Genomic DNA, 12,868 nt, shown 5'->3' on the forward strand with positions numbered 1-12,868 from the left:
TTTCATCCACAATAGTCATTTCTGAGCCATCATAGTAGATATGATAAAAATGTGCATTAAGACTAGACTATATCTGAAAGCTTTTAGAGTCATCTTGCATATTATTTCTAATATGTTGCTGCAAATAATGCAATCTTGACTTCTGAAGCTGTACAGCATGCTTTATTCTGTACCTGTACTCATATTATTAACATAGATGCTGCATATTATAGAAAGTAAAGAAAGACTTATGATAAGAATCATACTTTCAGGGTGTGATTTTCAGAAGCACTCAGCATAATTATGTTCCTATTGAAGTCAATGGTAAAACTCTCATTAAGTTCAGTGAAGAACTTGGCCAATGCACTTTTGAAAATCCCTCCTTAGTTTATGTACCCACTTCCCTCTGATAATCCCAAAATATGTTAAAATGATGGTCACACATAATTATCCAAGTTTTAGAGATAGGAATGTAACACACTGCTGGGACTACCCAGAATAGAGAGCCACTGTTACCTCTCTGGCTGAGCAAGAGTGAGTTTTGCTGGCAATTTAGATTATGCATCAGCTTTTTGCCAGAACAGTCCTCCTTCCTCACCAGCAAATTCCTCAAGGCTGTCCCAGCCCAAACCTCATTTAGCAGGTAACAATCAGTGAACTCCAGCCCCCGAGGTCTTTAGAGATGTTTCTCTGCAGTGCCCAGCCTCTAACACAGTGCATTAAGATATTAAGTTCACAGTTACTACTCCGTTAACCGGACAGTCTCTATGCAAAATAATTCATGGACACAAATCTGACATCAGGAATCATAATACTCAAAAAGCAGTGGGAGAATACTTTAAGCTGTCTGGTCATTCAATGACAGACCTGTGGCTGGCTATTTTACAACAGAATAGCTTCAAAAACAGACTCCAATGAGAAACTGCTGAACTCGAATTGATATGCAAATTAGACACAATCAATTTAGGTTTGAATAAAGACTGGGAATGGCTGAGCCATTACAAACACTGAATCTATCTCCCCATGTAAGTACTCTCACACTTCTTATCAACCTGTCTGTACTGGGCTATCTTGATTATCACTTCAAAAGTTTTTTTTCTCTTACTTAATTGGCCTCTCAGAGTTGGTAAGACAACTCCCACCTGTTCATGCTCTCTGTATGTGTGTGTATATTCTGACAAAGTTCCTCCTCTATTTTGGTGGGTCCCGTGCTTATTGGTGGATTTTCTTGCCTCAGAGATTCACCATGTGGGTTAGGGGACAGCCCAGAGACCTTCCCCTCTGGAAGAACCCACAGTCCAGGTGAATTGGGAGATTTGGGGGGAACCTGGGCCCGCCCTCTACTCTGGGTTCCAGCTCAGGGCCCTGTGGACTGCAACTGTCTATAGTGCCTCCTGTAACAGCTGCATGACAGCTACAACTCCCTGGGCTACTTCCCCATGGTCTCCTCCAAACACCTTCCTTATTCTGACTACAGGATCTTCCTCCTGGTGTCTGATAATGCTTGTGCTCCTCAGTCCTCCAGCAGCACACCCTCTCACTCTCAGCTCCTTGCGCCTCTTGCTCCCAGCTCCTCACACTCACACCACAAACTGAAGTGAGCTCCTTTTTAAAACCCAGGTGCCCTGATTAGCCTGCCTTAATTGATTCTAGCAGCTCCTTCTTAATTGGCTCCAGGTGTTCTAATTAGCCTACCTGCCTTAACTGGTTCTAGCAGGTTCCTGATTACTCTAGTGCAGCTCCTGCTCTGGTCACTCAGGGAACAGAAAACTACTCATCCAGTGGCCAGTATATTTGCCCTCTACCAGACTCCTGTACCTCAGTGGTCTGTGTCTGTCACAATATATATCTCCTCAATATATATTCCATTCTATGCATCCAAAGAAGTGGGATGTAGCCCACGAAAGCTTATGCTCAAATAAATTTGTTAGTCTCTAAGATGCCACAAGTACTCCTGTTCTTTTTGCGGATACAGACTAACACGGCTGCTACTCTGAAATACTCTGTTAAAGAGTTTATTAACTTAACTGGGGTAAATGCACCCCTCTCTCCAAACACAGCACTAAATTGGTTTATAATAAAAGCAAAACAAGTCTATTAAGAAAAGAGCGTAGATTAAGTGATACCACATAACAGAAATAAAGGTAGGGACAGTTACAAGCAAATAAAAGTGAAAACAAGCATCTAAACGTCTAAAACAATCTAGCAATATAAAGTCTTTGCTCAAGATGGTTTCTTTTACCCATAGTCTCCTTTCCACCTTTTTACTGGCCAGGACCAATCAGAGAGATCAAATCTCTTGGTTTTGTTGTGTCCTGAGGTGAAGGATAAAGATGGAGTCTCGCTCTGTTCCTTATATCCCCAAAGGGAAATCTTTGTCTTACTAGTCAGGTAGGTCTCCTGGGATTCAATCTCCTGTGTCTCCCTGGGGTGCAGGACCCATGTTAAGTCTCTGTCTTTCGAGTTCAGGAACAGGATAACCCCCACCGGGGTTTATTTTGATTGTTATGTTTACTGCCAATATGTAAATGGAGATAAATGCACATTCCTTTGTCTAGGACAGACCTGTTTATCATCATATTAATAACCAGCCTGTTATTAGCTTTCATATGATACCTCACAAGGCATATTCTATACAATTATCGTTGCAGTAGTGTGCAAGGTGTGAATACAGGCGTGCATAGGGTCACAAGGGAAACTGATGCAAAGTGGAGTGACTTGCCTCCAAGTGACAAAACTAGTAAGTAGCTGGGTTAGAAACTGACTCACGTCTTCCAATTCCCATTCTCCTTTTCTATGGATGGTAGCTCATTTATAGTGTCTGAGTATGTCATTATATAGGCCTAAATAATTCAGGCTTTTTAATATAGTGCACACAAGTTTTTTTTAAAACAACTTTTCTATCAATAGATAAGGTATGACTGATTTGAGCAGACCTTCCCTAAAGGAAGACTGTCCAGTGATTATGGCACTAGCCTAGGACTTGAGACGGGAAGCTTCAATTCCCTGCACTTCCACAGACTTCCTGTGTGACCTTGGGAAAGTCAGTCTCCCACCTGCAAAATGGGGATAACGGCACCTCTTTATCTCACATAGGTCCTGTAAGGATAAACACATTAGAGACTGTGAAATCCTCAGGTAATGGGGGCCATATAAATATAAGCAATATCTATAATAGGAAATACTGCTATAACTAGTAATACTTTGCTTACCTGTAAAAAGGTAAAGTAAGCTTTGCTACTGCAGCCATTGCACCAATAGATATTTAATTCTAAAAGATATAGCCTTTTTTAGTGCAACAGATACTCAATCCTGCCATTCTATATGCCTACTGCTCTATTATCCTCCTTAAATTATAAATTGCCAAACCCTATTTTTCTAAATATATACAATCAGATAATACATTCATAAAAAAGGTAGTTTATACTTGATCTCCTAAATGTCCTGCCATCCGCCGAACTTGATATTTGGATTCCAGTTTCCAGGTAGGAAAAGCAGCAAGGTCAGAGAAAACTCCATTCCAGCAGACTGTCTCTTAAGAGGTAGTGAATCTCAATGTGTATTTCATACAGAATGACAGCGTCCATCTCAAGGACTGGTGTAACTAGAAAGAATTGCAAACAGCCAGCTCATTGTATCATGTATCAATCTTCATGATGTGTTTATTTCACTGGTGGATGAATAAAATCATCTACCAGTGTCAATATAAATTACAGACATTTCACTGAACATTTTTCTCCCTGTGTTTGGATAAAAAAAAAAAATCTTCCTGTCCAATCTTCTAAAATGGACATGAACAGCTGAGAGAGAAACATCAAGAAAAGTGGGGATTTGTTGCTACCTTGGGAATTTTGTATTTTTCACAACTAAAAGATGAAGAATCGGCCCAAGACAAATTTTAAAACCCCTCTAAAATATTTCCAAAATAGTTCTTCTGCAACATACGTATATACAGATTATGTCACACCGTCACACAGTGTGTGTAGTCTGTCAGGACATTGTTACGTAGCTTTCCTAATGACTGAGAAGCTTTCTGTATCCTGTTTGTGAACTCTTTGTCAAGAGATCCATCATTGGAGATGTTGCTGCCAAGGCAAGTAAAACTGTCAACTTGCTTTAGTTGGATTCCACGAATGGATATGCTAGAGGATATAGCACGGAGCGGTGAAGATGATTGGTGCAACACCAGTTTTCTCCAGGCTGATTGTGAGGCCAAACAATTTTGATGCTTCAGCCAAGTGATCTATGATGCATTGGAGATCTCCCTCCGTGTGTGCTAGGAGGGCACAACCATCTGCAAAGAGTGCTTCTCTTATTAGTAGTTCTGTTACTTTTGTTTTTGCTTTAAGCCTTGCAAGATTGAAGACTGAGCCGTCATGTCTGTATCTGATATATAGGACTCTGTTGAGCCCATTTGTAGCACGGTTGAGAACTTGGGTGAAGAAGCGGTTGAACAGTACAGGGGCAAGGACACAGTCTTGTTTGACTCCCTTTGAAATGGGAAAGGAGTCAGTGAGATCTCCATTTAAAAGTACCTGACCTTGCATCCCCTCATGAAATAAATGAATTATCTTTACCAGTTTTGGTGGGCAACCAAGTTTGTGGATGACATAGTATAAAGGTTTTATTGGCACTTGTTTGGGTTATCAACATAACAGACTTGTTGCTTTCATGCCATCCCAAACTCATGCACTGAAAACCTTTGTACCACGCCATCAAATAATCCATACATTCCCCCCATGCACACACTTCACTATCTTTTGACTAATAGATGTATATTACAATTACAGAACATGTTTGAGAGAGGCCTCACCCCTACCACACTTCTACCACAAGCAGTATCATCAATTCATAGGGGTGTGTGATTGCCAGTCATGCTGATAACATGTATATACCACTCAACTTGTGTTTCGTAAATGCCATAAATATCTTAAAGAAAATAAACATTTCTAAATGTTTTAGGCACCAAACCCACACGTGTTTAGAAGATAAATGGGGGCATGGTGAGCAAGGATGAAGGGAGGTGCATGTGGGAATGAAAGTGGATGTGGATAGAGGGCGGCATTTTATGGAGAGACCATGGAGAAAAAAAGAAGAGTTTGGCCAACAGGGGGGACTGAATGGGAAAAGTGGGGGGAGGGGCGGGGGCAGGGGGGAACACAGCAGCTTTTCTGCTTTTATTATAGAATACTGTAATAATTGTAATAAAAAATTTATCCCAATCTCCCTAAAGCATCCAGCATTTTTTCTTGCTCCATTGCTCTTTGTTTCAGATTCCTTCATTGTTTTTGCCCATCATTTCTCATTGTTTGTTCTCCTAGATATGCTTAAATACTTGATTATTTCTTCTTTTTATACTTCTTTGAAGGAACTTTTGTTATTTTGTGTAACTCGGTGGTGGAGGTCAAATCCTGAAGATAGTCTCAGCTTTTGAAACAGGGACATGGTTTCCTACCTTACTGTTTTCTTTTCTCTGTCTGAATGCCACACATTTTAAAAAAATAAAAAATTATAAATGTTTTATGCGCCAAACCTGCAAGTGCAAAAAGGTGCCTGAAAAGGTGGACTATCTGCCATTATCTTATCCATGAAAGCATTGACTACAAGGATTTTAAAAATCTGCATCATGTACATTTCTGTGTTTAATCCTGTGAAACAAGTACCGTACTCTCTCACACCTAATGATATTCTCCAAGATGTGGATTATAACTTTTGCTACCCTGATCCCAGGGCCGGCTCCAGGCACCAGCCCACCAAGCATGTGCTTGGGGCGGCCCCTGGAGGGGGCGGCCCGGCGCCACGCTCCGGCCCAAGAGCGGGCCCGAGATTGGGCCTCGCCGCCCTCCCCCTGATGCTTTGGCCGCCGGGGAGAGCGGAGCCGCAGTGGGCTTGCCGCCCTCCCCCTGGCGCTCCGGCCGCCAGGGAGAGCAGAGCCGCGGCGGGCTCGCCGCCCTCCCCCCCAGCGCTCCAGCCACCGGGGACAACGGAGCGGCGGCGGGCTCACCGCCCTCCCCACGGTGCTCTGGCTGCCGGGGAGAGCGGAGCCCCAGCCGGGCTCACCGCCCTCCCCGCGGCGCTCCGGCCGCTCGGGGAGAGCAGGCCCGCGGCCAGGCTCGGCGGCCTCCCCTGTTGCGTTCCCCGCCAGGGTCGGGGGGTGGCGGGAGGCTTTTTTGCCTGGGGCGGCATAAATGCCAGAGCCGGCCCTGCCTGCTCCTTAACTCTGCCGATTGCTCTTTCAACACACAATTCTTCCTGTTCACAATCAGCTTGAAGATGGAAAGCCACTCAAATACTGCCTCATCTTTTTCACAGCTGTGTAACCCAATAGTCGGTTTTCTTTTTAGTTCCTGCAGAGTTATTCGATTGGACAAAGTTTTCAATCCACCTAGTTATACCTAATTAACATGTGTAATAAGTAACAGGGAATGATACAAAGATATGTATTGCAACATACCATTCTCTCTCTCTAGTTGCTACTTTTCTTTTTTCTTGTTCCTGCCTGCATTTTCAGGTTAACCCAGTACTGAACATATCTAACTCCAGTGTGTACTTATAATCGGTTTCTATAAAATCATAAGTATAAACCACCACCGTTGTATAATTGTAGTTATGAAATATACATTCTCCAGACAAGGCCACTGTACCCTTTATCCATGTTACAATACCTTAAAGCAGAGGTTCTCAATCTTTTTCATAACACGAATAACACCTTTACTTTAGAGCGATCATCATGTGGGCACCTCTCCTCCGATTCATTAACACATGGGCTACATCTCATCCCATTCCTGACTGTCTAACATCTCTGTGACAAGTTCAGCAATTGATTACATGAAAAAGTGACATTAAGAGAACACAATGTATTTTAGCTGACTTTAATTGCAGATTAGCATCTGAAAGTGAGGAAAAGAAGCCAGAACTACCAAGTGGTTTATGGACCACAGTTTTGGATCATCTGAAATTAAATTACATGTACTGATCCTCATTATTAAATTATCTATTTACTCCCACAGGGGAAAAATCCTTAAAATGGAACTAAGGCTGGTAATACATTTTTATGAACTATACAAGTAGCTATTTATTACACAGAATTTAGGAGTTCCACAGAGATACTGTACATTAGATATAACTTCCACAAGATCTTTCAAGGAAATAATAAAATGCACAATGGTCCTTCTAATATACACAGAAATTTTAAAAACTGACCACTAAGTAAAAATAGTCCTAGACATTTGTTTTGTGTGAGAGAATTAATGTCTGAAGCAAGTTTGAAGTTAATATATTAAGCTGTATTTGAGTTCTGCCATATACGATACATTTCAGAAATTTGTCAAAGCCCTATAATTCAACAGCAATTTCTCTAGCTAAGCTGAAACTTTTACTTGGGTGGTGGTGGCAATAGGTGATGGGGTAAGATCTGAGCAGAACCCATTCACAAGATGCAAGACAGAAAGTAACTTTTTGTACAGAGAGCTGGAGGGAGTGGGACTGATCAGGATCAGAATGAAAAAATGTGTTAGAGTCTTAACTAGGGAGGCATATAGAAGGTGAACCACCATCAACAGTGCCACCTAATGGTCAGGGATGTATGACAGGTCATCTCCCCATTGTAAATATAGTCCTGTCCTTTGGTGCCCCGCAAGGGATTCCAATCCTTTCCTTTAGCCCAGGGACTTGGGATCTGGGCCTTCCCAGGCTGGGTTCTCCCCCAGGGTGAAGGCTCCTGTTGTGGTCATCATGTCTTCTTGGAGTGGGTAGAGGAGCCCAGGCTCACTCTTTCCACTGGGCTCCAGTCCAGAGCTGGACAGCTACGCTCTGCATCTTGGGGTGCTATGCAGCTGCCCCCCTAAACCACTTCCTACCCAAGTCTCCCTCTCCCCACAGAGTAGATCAAAGAATCTCAAATAAAGTCTCTGACCTGCACACTCAGTCACCAGCCTCTCCTTTGTAGGTTTGCTCAGGTCTGCATTGTCTGGTCTCGGGCAATGAGCTCCTTGGCAGCACTTCCTCCCCCCCCGTAGAGCTCAGAGCAGTGCTCTGCTCTCCCCTTCCACTGTCTGCCCCCCTCTGAGGTGCTCCACTTCCTGTTTTAAGCCCTGTTTCCAGCTTGTGCAGGCTTTACAGGTGGGCCACCTGGGCCCAGAGCTGTTCTTTAACCCCTTGCCCTCCAGTATGGGGTTTGTACATGCTATCACAAGTCACTACTGTGGCTTTTCTCCATAATAAAACACAAAAGGTGAAATCCTGCCTCTTTTGAAGTCAATGACAAAACTCCCATTGATTTCAGTGGAGCCAGGATTTCATCCAAAGAACTTGCCTCAAAAGGAAAATATTAGAGTACACTGCATAGTAGAGCCCTGCACGGGACTATTTTTTAATCCCAGTCCTACCCGCTCCCGCTATTATTGCAGTGGGTCCTGTGGGACCCACAGATCCCAATCCAGCCATAGGGCTCTACATTAGTCTACATAGAGCTCTGCTGCATAGTGACAGAAACACTTTCAGACAAATAGATTTGTATCTGCATCAATACTTTCTATGATGAGTATATCATGTGGGGGAAGAGATTATTAGATGGGTGGAGGAGTAATGGGGTACTTGTAGCTCTGTTGCTTGATAACCTCTATATTTTAGGAATTTGTCCTAATTATAAATTATTTTCAGAATGATATTTTATTAACAAAAAGAGGACTGTCTGGGTGCATTTTTATAAACCTTGCACTTGCAATTACATTTGCATATCCCACTATCTTCCCTGTCTTTAATCTAATCTTCTCCTAATCCATGAACTCTCTCAGGAGAACCTTCTAATTATGATTGTTTTATCTACATGTAATCACTTCATCTTTTTTCTGGTTTATTAGTCATAAAAACTGCATGTGCAAATGGGAGAATAATGAGACCGGGTATTATTAGCCATATCCGTGTAACTTTAACTGGTTCTAAGGTGGAACTATTCTTTTTTGTAATATTTCCTAAATATTTCTTTTTCTCTGCATGAATAAAGATTTTATTCGATGGGTGAGACAGAAATCAGCAAAAATTTATTTGTCCCCACCTCACAACAGGGTTTTTAATTTCATAAGAAGTGCAGTTTGGTCCTGATGTTGAAATCTGTGAAGTTCTGCCAAAAATCTATGACAATTAACCCCCTCCTCCCTTCCCCCAAAAAACCTTAACACAATAAAAATGGAAGAGAGGGAAGACTCATCCAGAAGGAGGTGAGATTCATTCTTAGATTTATAGCCAGAATGGACCACTGTGATCCTCTAGGACATCCTCCACAACACGGGCCACAGAACTTCCCTGAATTAATTCCTAGAGCTGGAGTATATCTTTTACAAAAACATCAAATTTTGATTTAAACATTTCTAGTGATGGAGAATCTACCACAACCCTTGGTAACTTGTTCTAATAGTTAACTATCCTCATTGTTAAAAATTTACCTTATTTCTAGTCAGAATTTGTCAAACTTCAACTTCTAGCCACTTGAACTTTTTAAGCCTATTCAATCTTAGAATCACATCTCGTGTCTAAGCTCCTGAAAGACAGCAAACTGTCCTATTGTCTGCTTGTCTTGCAGAATGTTCTTTTCATTCTTCTTAGTATAGAATCCCTGACAAGGATTCTCTGCCTCCCTGGGACAACTGGAGATCTCTTCATGGGCATATTTGTTTTGTTTATAGCTTGGGCTGAGCAGCGACCCACAGGTGTGTTCTGCACACCTTTCCATTCCATTCAACCAGCTAGATCTTCAGAGATTCCTTCCATAGTTCCCACACTGAGGACCTAGTAATGACTGGAAACCTCTAGCTGTGTGAGAAGCTCGTAGCTCCAGGTTTTCTTCTCTTTGGTAGTCACAGTATGCCCATTCCTTATCTGCTTCTGGCTCTGTAGATCATCATCTCATCCTTTTGCCTCTGGTGGTTATCAATTGCCAAGCCTCCTCTCTCATTTCCTCTATCTGTTTCCTTGGTGGCCAGTTCATTTCTTTCTTTGAACCTGAGGTAGTGAGGTTTCCAAAATCTGCTCATCCAAGAACTCCTTAGATTCTCCACAGTATCTACTCCACTCCAACAACCCTTTTTTACAGCATAGTCACAACTTGTACTTCATACTCAGGAAGTCCCTTTCTCTGGCTTCAGTCAGGAAACAGAACATTGCACATCTGTTGCAAGTCACAACCACTGTTCCATCACTAGATCGTGTATCATGCATTGTACTGTTCGTAGAAAGCTAGCCTCTGACATTCCTCCTCTAAACCCCCTTCAAAACTTTCATTTGCCACTACTGTCAGATAGTGGAATCACTGAAATCAAAGTTTAAAAGGAAAAACAACACTCCAGAGGGATTTAAGGCAATTCATTGACTTCAGTAGGACTACCCAAGTATTTAAACTTAAGAATGTGTTTTAGTTCTTTGCTGGATCAGGACCAAGATGCTCAGAACCTGACAGGTCTGAGTGCTAAGATCATTAACCACTGACAACTTAAATAAGTTCCACACCACTATTTATAACCTTTGCTGCTTGAAACACCCTTGAGAGGAATGAGAGAGAGAGCGAGCAAAGGAGTTTCCTCCTTTCAGATGAAGTGCGCGGGTGAAATCCTGCCCTTAGTGAAGTCAATAGCTCAACTCTCAGAGTACGCCTACATTGCAATAAAATACCTATGGCTGGCCTGTGTCAGCTGACTCAGACTCGCAGGGCTTGGACTACAGGGTTATAAAATTGCAGTTTAGCTGTTCGGACTCAGGCTGGAGCCTGGGCTCTGTGACCCTCTCCCCATGTGGGGTCCCAGAGCCCAGGCTCCCGCCTGAGCCTAAATGCCTACACTACAATTTATAGCCCTGCAGTCCGAGTACCGCAGCGGACCTGGGCAAATGCAAGTGTTTTATTGCATTGTAGACATGTCCTCACTGACTTCAACAGCACCAAGACTTCATTCCAGGTGACAAATACAAAATTATACTTCTGCCCCAGAAAGAAAATATCATAGCCAAAAGAGAGACTTTGTTCTGCTTAAGGGCTCTTCATTGACAGCAAAGACACAATATTTTGCCAATAACTGTGACTTAACATGCTTGCTCTATTTCTGGCACCTCGCACTTGTTCTTACAAACCCCAGAATATTATACCAACACACCCCTTCCTTCCCATAAAAGCTAACATTTTTGCATCATTGTTATTAGTCACGCCCAATAAATGATGTAAACCAAAGATATTAACTGAGCTGAACCATGCTAAAATTGGTAACAAGCAACAGCCATGCCTGAAAACTAGAGCAATATACGTGTGTGTGTGTGTGTGTGTGTGTGTGTGTGTGAGTGAGAGAGAGAGAGAGAGAGAGAGAGAGAATATGACAGATCAATTTTAATTCCCAGACACAATCAAGGCCAGATCCTGTGAAACTTTGCTTGCTCAAGCATATCCATTGGCACACAACAGTAAAACTTTGCAGGACCAGGCCCTAAATTTATAATGTCATCAATACAATTGGCAGCAACACCAGAAATTAGTCTAGCGCTAAGTTAGAGGAGGTAAGAGACAATGATAGAATACTAGCACAATTGCCATTACTGCATTTTCCATCTCTTTTGCCCTCCTTCAGTTTTCCATTTTGTTGTCTGATTGATTTTTTTCATCTTTTCTTTTCTACACCAAACTTTTGTATGTGAGTGGGAAATAATTATATAAGAATGCCCTTTCCACCTCTTATGAATTCTAGAATTCAAGCAAAAATGGACCCATCAGCATAACTCATGTTCATCATCCAAACAGATGAAATATTTAATTTATTTCAGAGTTGCAGATTCCTACCACCTCTGAAAATGAAGTCCCTATTTAGGTGCCCAACTTTAGGCACCCAACTTAGAAAATATGTGCTTTGGTGTATAAAATATAATGAGCCTTAGCTGGTACTCTGGGTTACAGACAGCTTTGCAAGACTCGAACCATCAGACTGCACTGACCAAGCATGCAAAGCCTTACTAATTGCTTAAAAGACCGAGGAAAGTCTTACTGTATAAAGGCAATGGGGATCATTTGTGTTTTCCTCATCCACTGCCTCTAGTTTATAGTCTTCATATAGAGAGAGACGCAGTTAACAAAACAAGGGACTAATCAATTTGCATGATGGCACAATTTAAATACTACCAAGTTGCAGTTGTGTTTGGAAACACATTGCTTTAAAAATAACACAAACACAAAATAGAAATTGCCCCCTGGATGCAAATATCAGCCAATGGTCTTTGTTTGTGTGGGGACTGTGGAGACAGAACTAAATCTTCCATGTGATGTGTTGCTGAACTTTAAATATCCTTCTTTTTTGGCTTATACAAAACTACCAGTGTGAGTAATTACTCTTTTTTCCACACTAGTGTCTAAGTTGCTAAATGTTCATAATATAATTGTTTGACATAAGAATGCTCCCTGGCAAGCTAACTAAAATGATAACTAGGGATGAAAAAAAAGAGAAGATACTCATTTGAATTTCTTTTGATAGAGAATGTTCGCTGAACATTTCTGTTGCAAGAAAATTATGTTGAATCAATTTAAGTTTATACCAAGCAAAGTACAAAGGCCATCCATTGCTGTTGTGATACTACTTTGAGGAATATCCAATTAGCATCAAAGTATAAAACATATAAATACTGCTTTGTCTTTTTAGATTTATTCATTCTATTTTTTTTTTAAACCATGGTCAGATATATGAGTCTCTTAAACAAAGCAGACAATAGTAAAAGCACAGGGGACTACCATATTTATAGTATCTTCTAAAGGCTAGATTTTAACCAGTCATGGGATAAAACCCCAAAAAGCAAAATTTGTGTTTTAATTGTACCCCTAACTCCCTGATATCACCCTCTAGCTTAGCCCAGCTGAATTTTTTTC

General features: G+C 41.6%; 1 protein-coding gene across 1 annotated transcript in view; it reads right to left on the reverse strand.

Moving 5' to 3' along the window:
- The window catches only part of GRID2 (glutamate ionotropic receptor delta type subunit 2), a 1,042,513-nt gene that overhangs the window by 217,475 nt on the left and 812,170 nt on the right, over window positions 1-12,868 (reverse strand). The gene's annotated exons all lie outside the window — the stretch shown is intronic.

The sequence above is a fragment of the Trachemys scripta genome, chromosome 5 (genome assembly GCF_013100865.1).
Source record: "Trachemys scripta elegans isolate TJP31775 chromosome 5, CAS_Tse_1.0, whole genome shotgun sequence".
NCBI lineage: Eukaryota > Metazoa > Chordata > Testudines > Emydidae > Trachemys > Trachemys scripta.